Consider the following 12,326-nt stretch of genomic DNA (forward strand, 5'->3'; position numbering starts at 1 on the left):
ATGCCAAATGTGTCCGAAAAAGAAGAGCAAAGCAAAGGTAGCATGACCAAAAGTGAACCAACCCCTTGGACTGCTGCGAAAAACACCATCAGATTTCAAAGTAGCCCGGTCTAATTCAAAAATTTCCCCTAATTGAGAACGCCTCGCATATTTTTTTACAGTAGCAGGATCAGAATAACTTACTCCATTAAGTTCGCCACCATAGAACTCCACCGTTACACCTACTTGTTCAACACTATATTTGGATTCTGCTCTTCTAAAAGGAACGTCTGCTCTAACAATTCCCTCCTCATCTACCAAAACAACCGGAAATGTTTCAAAAAAAGTAGGCATACGGCGTACAAAAAGCTCACGTCCTTCTTTATCTCTAAAGACGGGATGTCCTAACCATCCAACAGCTATTCCATCCCCATTGTCCATTGAGCCTGCTCTGAATAATCCCCCTTTTGCCGGATTATTACCAATATAATCATAAAAGGCTAATTTTTCGGGAATTTTAGACCAAGCTTCTGATAAACTAAGATTTTCGGCTAAACCATTGCTAACTCTTCGATATATTTCTTGCTGAAAGTATCCCTGATCCCACTGATAACGAGTAGGCCCAAATAATTCGATTGGGGTCGTTGCTGACCCATACCACATAGTTCCAGCAACTACGAAAGCTGCAAAAAAAACAGCAGCGATACTACTGGAAAGTACAGTTTCAATATTGCCCATACGTAATCCTTTATATAGACGTTGAGGCGGACGGACACTAAGATGGAATAAGCCCGCTAATATACCCAATGTACCCGCAGCAATATGATGAGAAGCTATTCCCCCCGGAACAAAAGGATCAAAACCTTCTGCACCCCACGCTGGATTTACAGCTTGTACTTTTCCAGTTAGTCCATAAGGATCGGATACCCATATCCCAGGACCATACAAACCCGTTACATGAAATGCCCCAAAGCCAAAGCAAGCCACCCCTGCAAGAAATAAATGAATTCCAAAGATCTTGGGCAAATCCAAAGAGGGTTTTCCCGTCCGCTCATCAGAGAATATTTCTAGGTCCCAATATACCCAATGCCAGATCGCTGCCAAGAAACACAAGCCAGAAAACACAATATGCGTACCTGCCACACCTTCATAACTCCAAATACCCGGATTTGTTACAGTTCCTCCTGAAATACTCCAACCACCCCACGAATCCGTTATTCCTAAACGAGTCATGAAGGGAATTACGAACATACCTTGTCTCCACATTGGATCCAGAACAGGATCAGAGGGATCAAAAACTGCTAATTCGTATAAAGCCATTGAGCCAGCCCAACCAGAAACTAGAGCTGTGTGCATTATATGCACCGCAAGCAATCGACCCGGATCATTCAATACGACAGTATGAACACGATACCAAGGCAAACCCATGGAAATACCCCTTTAGCAAAGAAAAATAGACACGATGTCGCTTTATTTTATCGCATTGAAAAAGACTATCCATATCCTATGTACCTAACCCTTCTAGGGGATTCTGTGTCAGAAAGCGCGAATATTTATTTCATTCCATTAAAAATAAGAAGCCAATTCTGTTCATAAGAAGAAAGAGAAGCAGATCTATTCTATACTCGATAAGTGCCAATATGCAATGGGTAACTTGGCCAATTTGGAAAAAACGAAGAATAGATCGCTACCCCTCTTTGTTTAGCATTCGAATCACCCATTCCTTTTTCTTTATTCAATCTGTCTTACATTCCTTATATGTATAACCTTTCAATCTACGTATTAATAGAATCTATAGTATTCATATAGAATAAGAATAAAAATTAAGACAATAAACTGCGGATTCTTTCTTTCTGTTCCATTCTTACGTTTCCATATTAAAGTGTGGTTTTCTTACTTAAATTTAATAATATTAATCTAATATGCCCATTGGTGTTCCAAAAGTACCTTACCGGATTCCTGGAGATGAAGAAGCGACTTGGGTTGACTTATACAATGTTATGTATCGAGAAAGGACACTTTTTTTAGGTCAAGAGATTCGTTGCGAGATCACGAATCATATTACAGGTCTCATGGTATATCTGAGTATAGAAGATGGAATTAGTGATATTTTTTTGTTTATAAACTCCCCAGGCGGGTGGCTAATCTCAGGAATGGCTATTTTTGATACGATGCAAACGGTGACACCAGATATATATACAATATGCCTCGGAATAGCCGCCTCCATGGCGTCCTTCATTCTGCTTGGAGGAGAACCCACCAAGCGTATAGCATTCCCTCACGCGAGGATTATGCTTCACCAACCTGCTAGTGCTTATTATCGGGCAAGGACACCAGAATTTTTACTAGAAGTAGAAGAGTTACACAAAGTTCGCGAAATGATCACAAGGGTTTATGCAGTAAGAACAGGCAAGCCTTTTTGGGTTGTATCCGAAGACATGGAAAGGGATGTTTTTATGTCAGCAGACGAAGCCAAAGCTTATGGACTTGTCGATATTGTAGGGGATGAAATGATTGACAAGCACTGCGATACTGATCCAGTGTGGTTTCCAGAAATGTTTAAGGATTGGTAGTGTCCGGATTTCTTGTAAAGTTATTTCACAGCTAAATTCGTGTTTTCCTCGATTTAATAGAAAATAGAAAGACTTCATGATGAGCAATCATCAGGTTAAGATGGATCTAAACCAATCCATTTTTTTCTATATACATACAACATGCCGACGGTTAAACAACTTATTAGAAACGCAAGACAGCCAATACGAAATGCTCGAAAAACGGCCGCGCTTAAAGGATGCCCTCAGCGTCGAGGAACATGTGCTAGGGTGTATGTGCGACTCGTTCAGATCATGACTTCAAACAAATATAAAAAAAATTGAAGTATCCATGATTAGTACCAATGAATAGGATATAGCTTCTCTATCCTAGATTTCTATGGTATATGGAATTTATGGTTTCCTTTGGTGCAAATCCAATTATCTAAATTGGAAATAAGAAGCAATTCTCCCATTGGTAGCAAATGGTTATCCATTAAGCGGAGGAAATAGTAATAAAAAGAAAAAGGCTTATGCTCCTTTATCTTAAAAGAACGGACTAACAGGGTCAGCTACTTAGCCAACTTTCATAATTAAATACCGTCACTGTATGGATAACTCTTATTGTGAAAAGAGCTATTTACTCTATAATGGATAGGTAGAGCCAAAGAATGTGGACTATACAAGTTCGCAATACCTTTTGATGAAAGAAAGGGCTCCGGTGTATAGAGAGGGCCTCACCGTTTAAAAGGGAACCATAGAAACGATGGAACCCACTATTTTTTTTAGTATTATTAGAATGAATTTGTTATTTCGTATAGAAATAACTGAACGGAGTGGAATAAAAAATCGTGGTTGGGAAGGTTACTATAGCAAAAGCCATTGGAATTAATATTTTATATATCGGAATAATTAGTTTTGTTATTAATGAGAAAAAGGGTGGCTAAAAGAAGAGAAATCATTAGTTATTCATTAAGGTTAATTTGATTCAATGACCAGAGTTCCGCGAGGATATATAGCCCGGAGACGACGAACAAAAATGCGTTCATTTGCCTCAAACTTTAGAGGGGCTCATTTAAGACTTAATCGAATGATTACCCAACAGGTAAAAAGAGCTTTTGTTTCCTCTCATCGAGATAGAGGTAGGCAAAAGAGGGATTTTCGTCGTTTGTGGATCACTCGGATAAACGCAGCAACGCGGGTATATAAAGTATTCGATAGTTATAGTAAATTAATACACAACCTGTACAAGAAGAAATTGATTCTTAATCGTAAAATGCTTGCACAAGTAGCTGTATCAAATCCAAATAATCTTTACACGATTTCCAATAAAATAAAGATCATCAATTAAAGGTATAAATAAAGTAATATACTGGAATAATAAAAGATGAATTCCCGGAGTTCCCTCTCCGGGAAGATACAATAAATTAAGATTAAGTGGTAGGAATCAACGAGCTGGATTACTTTCTTTATAATATATATAGGTCTGGCCCTTTCGAATTCGAATAAAACATCAACAATCGGAACTTAAGTTCCGGTTGTTGTTTCTTAAATTTTGGTTGTTGTTTCTTAAGTTTCGATTGGAATTGTACTTTTGCGTTAATTGAGGAATATGTCTATTTTTTCTGGGTCTAGAACCTGTAATTATTGAAATTGACTGGGCTTGAAATTGCTTTTCGTTCTCATAGTTACGAAACGGTAAGAAAGATAAAATACGAGCCTGTTTTATAGCAAGAGTAATTAATCGTTGTTGTTTCAAGGTTAATCTATTTATTCGTCTCGATAATATTTTTCCTTGTTCACTAATAAATCTATTAATTAAACTCATGTTTCTATAATCAATTCGATCTCCCGGGCCAATCCGGGGACGCCTACGAAAAGGTTGTTTAGATTTACGAAAAGGTTGCTTGAATTTACGAAAAGTTTGCTTGGATTTACGAAAGGGTTGCTTGGATTTATTAAAAGTTTGCTTGGATTTACTAAAGGGTTGCTTAGATTTAAGAAAAGGTTGTTTAGATGTATACATGATTTATTCCTTATTTAAAATTTGAAAATTTGAAAATTCACTTCTTTATTTTATTAATTTAGGATCCAGAAGAAGTAGTTTTTCTTTGATCCATATCTTATTTGATTCATATTATAGTATATGAATACCCTCTATACATATGAAATAATATCTACCGGAAATCAGATGAGTTGATTTGTATTTTGTATTCTATACTATGTTTTCTTTATATATTAAATATGAAGTTCTTACTCTTTCTGTTGTTTGGAAAGATCGAACACACGATGTTCCTATTTCTTTATTTCGTGATGAGTCGTATGCTTGCGACAATAACGACAAAATTTTTTGAATTCTAATTGTCCGGGTGTATTGTGGCGATTCTTTTGAGTACTATATCTAGAAATCCCCGTCGATTCCTCATTGGCACCTTTTCGAACACAACTGATGCATTCCAAAATAACTCTGATTCTAACATCTTTTCCCTTGGCCATGAACCTCCTTTTCTTTTTGGATTGACTTAACTTAATTCTTCTACTTATTCTTTTATTCTTCTATTTTGAATCCGAAGAAGAAGAATAAAATTCATTAGAATAATTTTTTTTTATTCTTAAATTAAGTAATAAAAAATAGAGAAATAATTAAAGAATACAATCCTTGTCGAATTAGCAAAGATTTTGGTTCGAAATCCTTTCATTTAATTAGCCAGCCCCACCTTTTCTATGCTCTGATTTCTGAGGCCTTATTTAGCTTGGGTACCCCTTTAAATTGAATTTCTATTTTCAAAAATGGGGTTTACAAAATTTTTAATGACTCTGAGGTTCAACCCAATCCATCTTTTCTTTCTTTTTCCTTCCGATACTAAAAAAAGATTGAAAAGGATCAAATTTTGTCATATCACGAAGAAATCTATCCCTCCCATAGCAATAACTAGAATTAAAAAAAAGGGAATGACAAAGCATCTGGGAATAAACGATTAATTTCTATCAATAAACCTGCTAAAGCACCAAACCATAGAGTACTTAGCACGGGTGCTACAGAGAGATATGTTTTTATATCCCGCATTGAAAATCCTCCTTCCTTGTTGGAATACATATATGATCATAAACTCTTGCCCAAGATTGTTATGCTATATATAAAATGAACCATATCGACGAAATTTTCCTATCCCTAAAAAAGAAAAAGATGACCCCTTCTTCCTATATATTAGCAAGGAAAAGTAATCCTTCTTTTATAGGCGAAATTATATTGGATTTTATATGTATATAATTCCTTAATTATATGAGACCAAAAAGAAGAAATGACACGAGGGTTCTATATATAGATAGAGAAAGAAAGAAGAAGAAAATAGAAAGAAGAAGAAAATTATGATGTGGAAAAGAAGACAGGAATTGTGTACAATGGCATTGTACAACAATTTAATTTGGAAAAGGGATGTAGCGCAGCTTGGTAGCGCGTTTGTTTTGGGTACAAAATGTCACAGGTTCAAATCCTGTCATCCCTACCTATTACTTCTTTCTTCTTTATAGGCAGTAGCGACGAGATCAATTAAAGTAAAGTGGGTATAACTTGAATTTGTGGAGACTATACGTACGTGAGATACATTAGGAATAGAAAAAGATTTTCTTTTTGAATGAATGAAAGCGCTCTTAGTTCAGTTCGGTAGAACGCGGGTCTCCAAAACCCGATGTCGTAGGTTCAAATCCTACAGAGCGTGATTCCATCTATTTTATGTCGAAGCAGAGTAAAATAACTTAACAAAATTGAATTGTAACTCCAATTTCAATTTGACCTCCTCTCTGGTCTGGAGGAGGTCAATCAAAAAAAAATGACTCAATCAAAGATCCAACTGATCCCCACGCCTGTATTGCAAATACGCAGTCACGAATAATCCCGCTAAAGTAATAGGAATTAGGCCTAAGACGATTCCAAATAGAAAAACTTCAATCATTTCGATTTGTTCGAGGGGATAAAAAAAGAGGTACGATCTATCCCTAAATAGTACTCTAAATTATCCACGAATCTCAATGACCAAGAAAAGAATTCCTAATTAGTCTGGAAAAGAGTCGTAGAATGCCAGGAATCCCAAAGAAAGATTTTTCTTTTCTGAATTATAATTATTCAGTCAATTCAAATAAGGCGTATCTTGTTCAAGCCAATAAATAGAGCTGGGGTTATAGTTAAAGCAGCCAGTAGAAAACCAAAATAACTAGTTAAAGTAAGCATGAAAGAGTTAAATTCCATTTATTTTTTTTTACTACACTACATATGTTGGTAAAGCATTTACCTAAGTTATGGAAAATTCAGAATTCATCAGTTATTTTAGATAATACTAAAAAACAAGGTAGAGTAAGATACAGAAGTGTAAAAGAAAGTGGATTCATCAGATGATACATGAGTCCCTAATTCCGAATCAAGAGATTTGTTGTGGAATTTGTCAATTGAGTAAAGTAATAATATTAAGAACTAGATCATCTAACCCCATTGAATTTCATTTTTTCATTCAATTTTCAGGGAAATTTTTGAATAAGAGATAAATAAACAATTGAATTTGAAAAAAAAACTTCTTTCTATTTTGGATAATTTCTTTTTCAATAGGACCCTCGTTTTGGAGTGAACGATCGAATATTCCCCTATTCCTTCTTATTTTAACTGATTGTATTCCATATGGAATAAGAGGAGAACAAAAGCATTCCACGACCTGCCAAGGGGCTGTTAAAAAAAAAAAGAAAGCTCTTCCTTGAATTTACTTTATTTTTATTCCTTTTTCGAACTCCAACCAAAGTAGATTCGAAGACGAGTCACTTCAATTATCCTTTTAAGTTCTATTCTATCTTCTGTCTTTCCCTATTTCATCTCGTAAAGTTCCGCGCTCGCAGTTTGGTCAAGAAAGTTAGACCTAATCCAACAAACAATACAAGGATGAATTACGAATTATGAAAGGATAGATTTCACATATACTTGTCCTTGTATTGTGTCAGTATGAGAATATCCTTCCTAAATTATTTATCCAAACCTATTGATCATTAACTTAGATTTTCCCAAGATTTTGGCTGCTATTCCGAATTACTCTATATATTCCGAAGCCAATGAAAAGTAAGTAGAACCTACAAAAATGGGGTTTTCTATTGATGCCTTGAATAACATATAGCTTACCTATAGACAAAAAAAATAAAAAAGTAATTATGTTTCGGAACCAGGCAAAACCAGATTGCTGTGCCATAGGAAGGATAGCTATACTAATTCGGTATACTCAAAATACACCTTTGGTACAAAATTGACAATCTCACAAGGATGAAATATCAGTAATTTTCTATTTACTGGTCGATCCCATCTTTTACGGAATCAATTCCTTTTTTGAATGTACAAAAATTTTGGGAGTTCAGCATGTCTGGAAGCACGGAGAGAACGTTCTTTTGCTGATATTATTACCAGTATTCGATACTGGGTTATTCATAGCATTACTATACCTTCCCTATTCATTGCGGGTTGGTTATTTGTCAGTACGGGTTTAGCTTATGACGTGTTTGGAAGTCCTAGGCCAAACGAGTATTTCACGGAAAGCCGACAAGGAATTCCGTTAATAACCGACCGTTTTGATTCTTTAGAACAACTCGATGAATTTAGTAGATCCTTTTAGGAGGCCCTCAATGACCATAGATCGAACCTATCCTATTTTTACAGTGCGATGGCTGGCTATTCACGGACTAGCTGTACCTACTGTTTTTTTCTTGGGATCAATATCAGCAATGCAGTTCATCCAACGATAAAACAAATTCCAACTATAGAACTATGACACAATCAAACCCGAATGAACAAAATGTTGAATTGAATCGTACCAGTCTATACTGGGGTTTATTACTCATTTTTGTACTTGCTGTTTTATTTTCCAATTACTTCTTCAATTGAGAGAAAGAAAGAGACTAATAAGAATTCTCTTATCCCATTTGGAAGGATACCATCCTTATAACTACCCATGACTGTTTTTGTCTCTAGCATGACCAATTGATAAAATGTGGAGGAAAGTAGGGGAAATGGCCGATACTACTGGAAGAATTCCTCTTTGGCTGATAGGTACTGTAGCTGGTATTGCTGTGATTGGTTTAGTAGGTGTTTTCTTTTATGGTTCATATTCTGGATTGGGTTCATCTCTATAGTAATCGGAGGGACCAGATTGTAAACATGAAAAAGTAGGAGCTTAGCGGGTCCTTACCCCCCTTTATCTGATTAGAGCGGAAAGGACCCGCGGAATTTTTACTCTTATAACGCGAATTGAATCTATTCGATTCACTCTTATGAAGCAACAAGAAAAAGAGATCACTCGAGGATCCAATATCTTATTCCACGAAGGAAGTATCCTGAAAATCCTTGATTTAGTTTCGAGTAATAAACTAATAAAACCTTAATCAAAACTATTCAACTAGCCTAAAAATAAAAAAAACCTTCAATGGAAGAGTTTACTTTTTTTTTGCAAAATTTCTGTAAATTTGAAGTTGAACTTAATTAAACAAGCCAAGCAATTTGCTCACAATCACAAGAAATTTTTCCCCCGCCATATTTTCTTCCCCTCTGTTTGTCCACTACCTCGGCTAAACCTAAGCAAAAGAAAAAGAGGTCCAAGAGACAGACCCGAATAAAGAAGAAATAGTAATCTTTGACGAATTAGGAAGAAAAAGGATTCTTATTTTGATACAAGAAGAATCGGCACAAGAAAAAGCCTTTTTCTTGTGCCGAATAGACGATTAAGAAGACCTGCAATCCCTCCGAAAAGGAAGAAATTTTAATTTTATTGTTCTCGCCTTTGCCTTGGATTCTCTTCTTTTGCATGGGATATAAATAAGGAATTCCAGACATCTCATAAACAAAAAGCAGTCTAAACAAAAAAAGGATTTCCAAAATAGATCATAGATAATTCTAGCAATTGCCAATAAATCGAGGCTTTTTACCAACTTGATGGTAAGAAATCCCGGGACCTAGAAATTCATTTCGTACAATTGAACCTTTTCAAACTGTTTCTTTTTGAGAACCAAAAAAACTTGTGCCAAAATAACGGATGCGAAGAAGAACAAAAGGCCTTGGACACGTAATGGATCCTGAAGCACGATTTCTGCGTCCCCCTGACCAAAACCTCCCACATTAGGATTGCTTGTTAATGGTTGATCAAGCTTGATGGATTCCCCCTCTGAAACAAGAAGTTCTGGTCCGGGAGGTATAATATCAATCACTTGGCGTCCATCTGATGCATCAACTATGGATATTTCATACCCCCCCTTTTCTTTACGTAGTATTTTTCTTACTATACCTGTTGACGTAGCATTATAGACTGTATTGTTACTCTTGCTACCATCAGGATAGATCTGTCCTCTTCCTCGGTTTCCCCCTACATATATGGGATATTTTAAGAAATGAGCATCTTTCTTCGTAGCAGGATCAGGGGAAAGAATGGGAAAGACAATTTCACTATATTTCTTACCGGGAACAGGGCCTATCACAAGAATGTTTTTTTTATCGGGACGATAACTCTGAAAAGCAAGATTTCCTATCTTTTCTTTTAACTCAGGGGAAATACGATCGGGCGGCGCTAATTCGAATCCCTCGGGCAAAATAAGAACAGCACCTACATTCAACCCTCCCTTTTTTCCATTAGCAAGAACTTGTTTCAATTGCATATCATAAGGAATTCGAAGAACTGCTTCAAATACAGTATCGGGAAGCACAGCTTGGGGAACTTCAATATCGACGGGCTTGCTAGCTAAATGGCAATTGGCACATACAATTCGTCCAGTTGCTTCTCGTGGGTTTTCATAACCCTGCTGCGCAAAAATGGGATATGCATTTGAAATAGATGTCCGAGTTATTACGTATATCATGATCGCTACAGAAATCGATCGAGTTATCTGTTCCTTTACCCAAGAAAAAGTATTTCTATTTTCCATGTCCAATCGCAGATCCCAGAATTTCTACAATAAATTAGATAGGTAGCTAAGCTAATCTAGTTCCCTATACACGAATCTGTTGTCATTCTACTGCAACAGTTGTACTGCAATGATGAATACCTTAAAGTAGGTATAAATAGAAAGAATTTTGCTAAAATGGAAAAGGGCTTTCTTTCTAAAAAAAGATGCTTGCTAATTTGATTAATATTAATATCGGGAGATCAAATGAATTTATGCTTCACTAATTGAATGATAAATGACTACAAGCGAAGGAGATAGACGATTTAAACAAAAAAAGACCCAAAATTTCAAACATGTATCTAGAATTACTGGAAAACTACAAACAAAAATAGTGAAAATAAGCTCGTTAGGAGCCCATCCAAAATCGTTGTAGACCCAACGAATTACTAGTTCCCAACCACGGGTGGAGTGAAATCCAACAAAAAAATCAGTAACTAAAAGAATAAAAAAAGCTTTTATTGAGTCATTTAAATTATAGAAGAATTCCTGAACCCAAGAATTCAAAATGACAAGTTCCTCTTTACCCAGAAAAAAAGAACCACTTAGAATAGCCAAACAGATTATATTTGTCGAGAAATGCAAAATGGTATGGAGATGATCCTCATTATTTATTTTGACCCATTGTATTATTTCCTTGTGTATTCCTGTAGGAGGTTTTTGTACATGTGTCTTTAGTTTCCCTTTTATCATCTCGTCCAAGAGAGAAAGTTCTTCTAATTCTATGAATCTTTCTAGAATCCTTTTCTCTTGAATATCAGTTAAGAGAGTTTCGGATTGCCTGGTATTCCACCAATTCTTAATCCAAAGTTCCAGACATTTGTTAAATGAGGAAGAGACCCCCCAAGGCAAAAGTACGATAAATACAAGATATAGTAAAGAAGGCAATGCTTTCTTTTTTTTCATTTTTGATCCGTAAATGGAGTTGTTAATGAATATGCTTCATTCGCTGACTCTATTCCATTCCCTGACTCTATATGATGATATTTCTATTTCATGATATTTCTATTTCTTTGAAGCAAAAACTATATAGGTTTGATACCCTGTATCTATTCTTCTTTTTTGTATATTAGTTAGTAGTGGAATTTCAGTGCATTGGGTTCTTTCTTAGATCTAGATGGAATGAAATAGTGAAATAGAATAAAAAAAAAGCCCTTTCGGATGAAAAAAGAAGAATAGTATGCGATATATCTCACTTGGATAAAAAAAAATTAAAAGCAAATTTCTCTTATCCTCGTTTGTTCCTTCCTTTAGATAAATACTTAAAAATCCCCTTACAATAACAAATCCAATTTAGAAGGGACTTCCTCCCCGTGTTGAGAAAACTTTTCTTCTTCCAATTCTTCTTTTCTTCATTCAACTCAGTTCAAAAAAGATACCTCAAAATACTTCAATTGGTACGCGCAAGAAATAGGCCAATTCGGCAGCTTTTTGTTCAATTTCTCGTGGAGTAAAAAATTGATCATCAGTACGAGTCAAGGGAATGATCCCCTGGCCCCGGATTTCCATATAAAGAATACGACGAGGATAAAGACCCTCTTTAACCTGAATTCTAATTGATTGGATATCCCGCATAAGGAATCGAAGGAAGACGCGACGTTTTATTCCAGGGAATCCCCAACGAAAAATGCACACTATTCCCTCTTTTCTATCGAATCGGTCATAACCACTACCTACATTCCACAAAATAGTACACCACAAGTAGGAGCTAATGAATAGGCCTGCGATTCCGTAGAAAGACATCACGACCCCCTGCGGAAAAAAAAGAATTTCTTGAGATGGAAGTATAGATATAATATTCTTACCAAGATAACTGGAAATCCCAACCGATAAGAATCCTAGTGAACCTAGAAAAAGAAT

General features: G+C 35.8%; 2 non-coding genes across 2 annotated transcripts; both read left to right on the forward strand.

Annotated features, from left to right (window-relative positions):
• Window positions 1-5,942: 5,942 nt before the first annotated feature.
• TRNAP-UGG (transfer RNA proline (anticodon UGG)) lies at window positions 5,943-6,016 on the forward strand. The gene has a single exon. It is a non-coding gene; the product is annotated as a tRNA-Pro (tRNA).
• A 139-nt stretch (window positions 6,017-6,155) lies between these two features.
• Window positions 6,156-6,229, forward strand: TRNAW-CCA (transfer RNA tryptophan (anticodon CCA)). Its single transcript has one exon. It is a non-coding gene; the product is annotated as a tRNA-Trp (tRNA).
• The last annotated feature ends 6,097 nt before the right edge of the window (window positions 6,230-12,326 follow it).

The sequence above is a fragment of the Aegilops tauschii genome, unplaced genomic scaffold, assembly GCF_002575655.3.
Source record: "Aegilops tauschii subsp. strangulata cultivar AL8/78 unplaced genomic scaffold, Aet v6.0 ptg001022l_obj, whole genome shotgun sequence".
NCBI lineage: Eukaryota > Viridiplantae > Streptophyta > Magnoliopsida > Poales > Poaceae > Aegilops > Aegilops tauschii.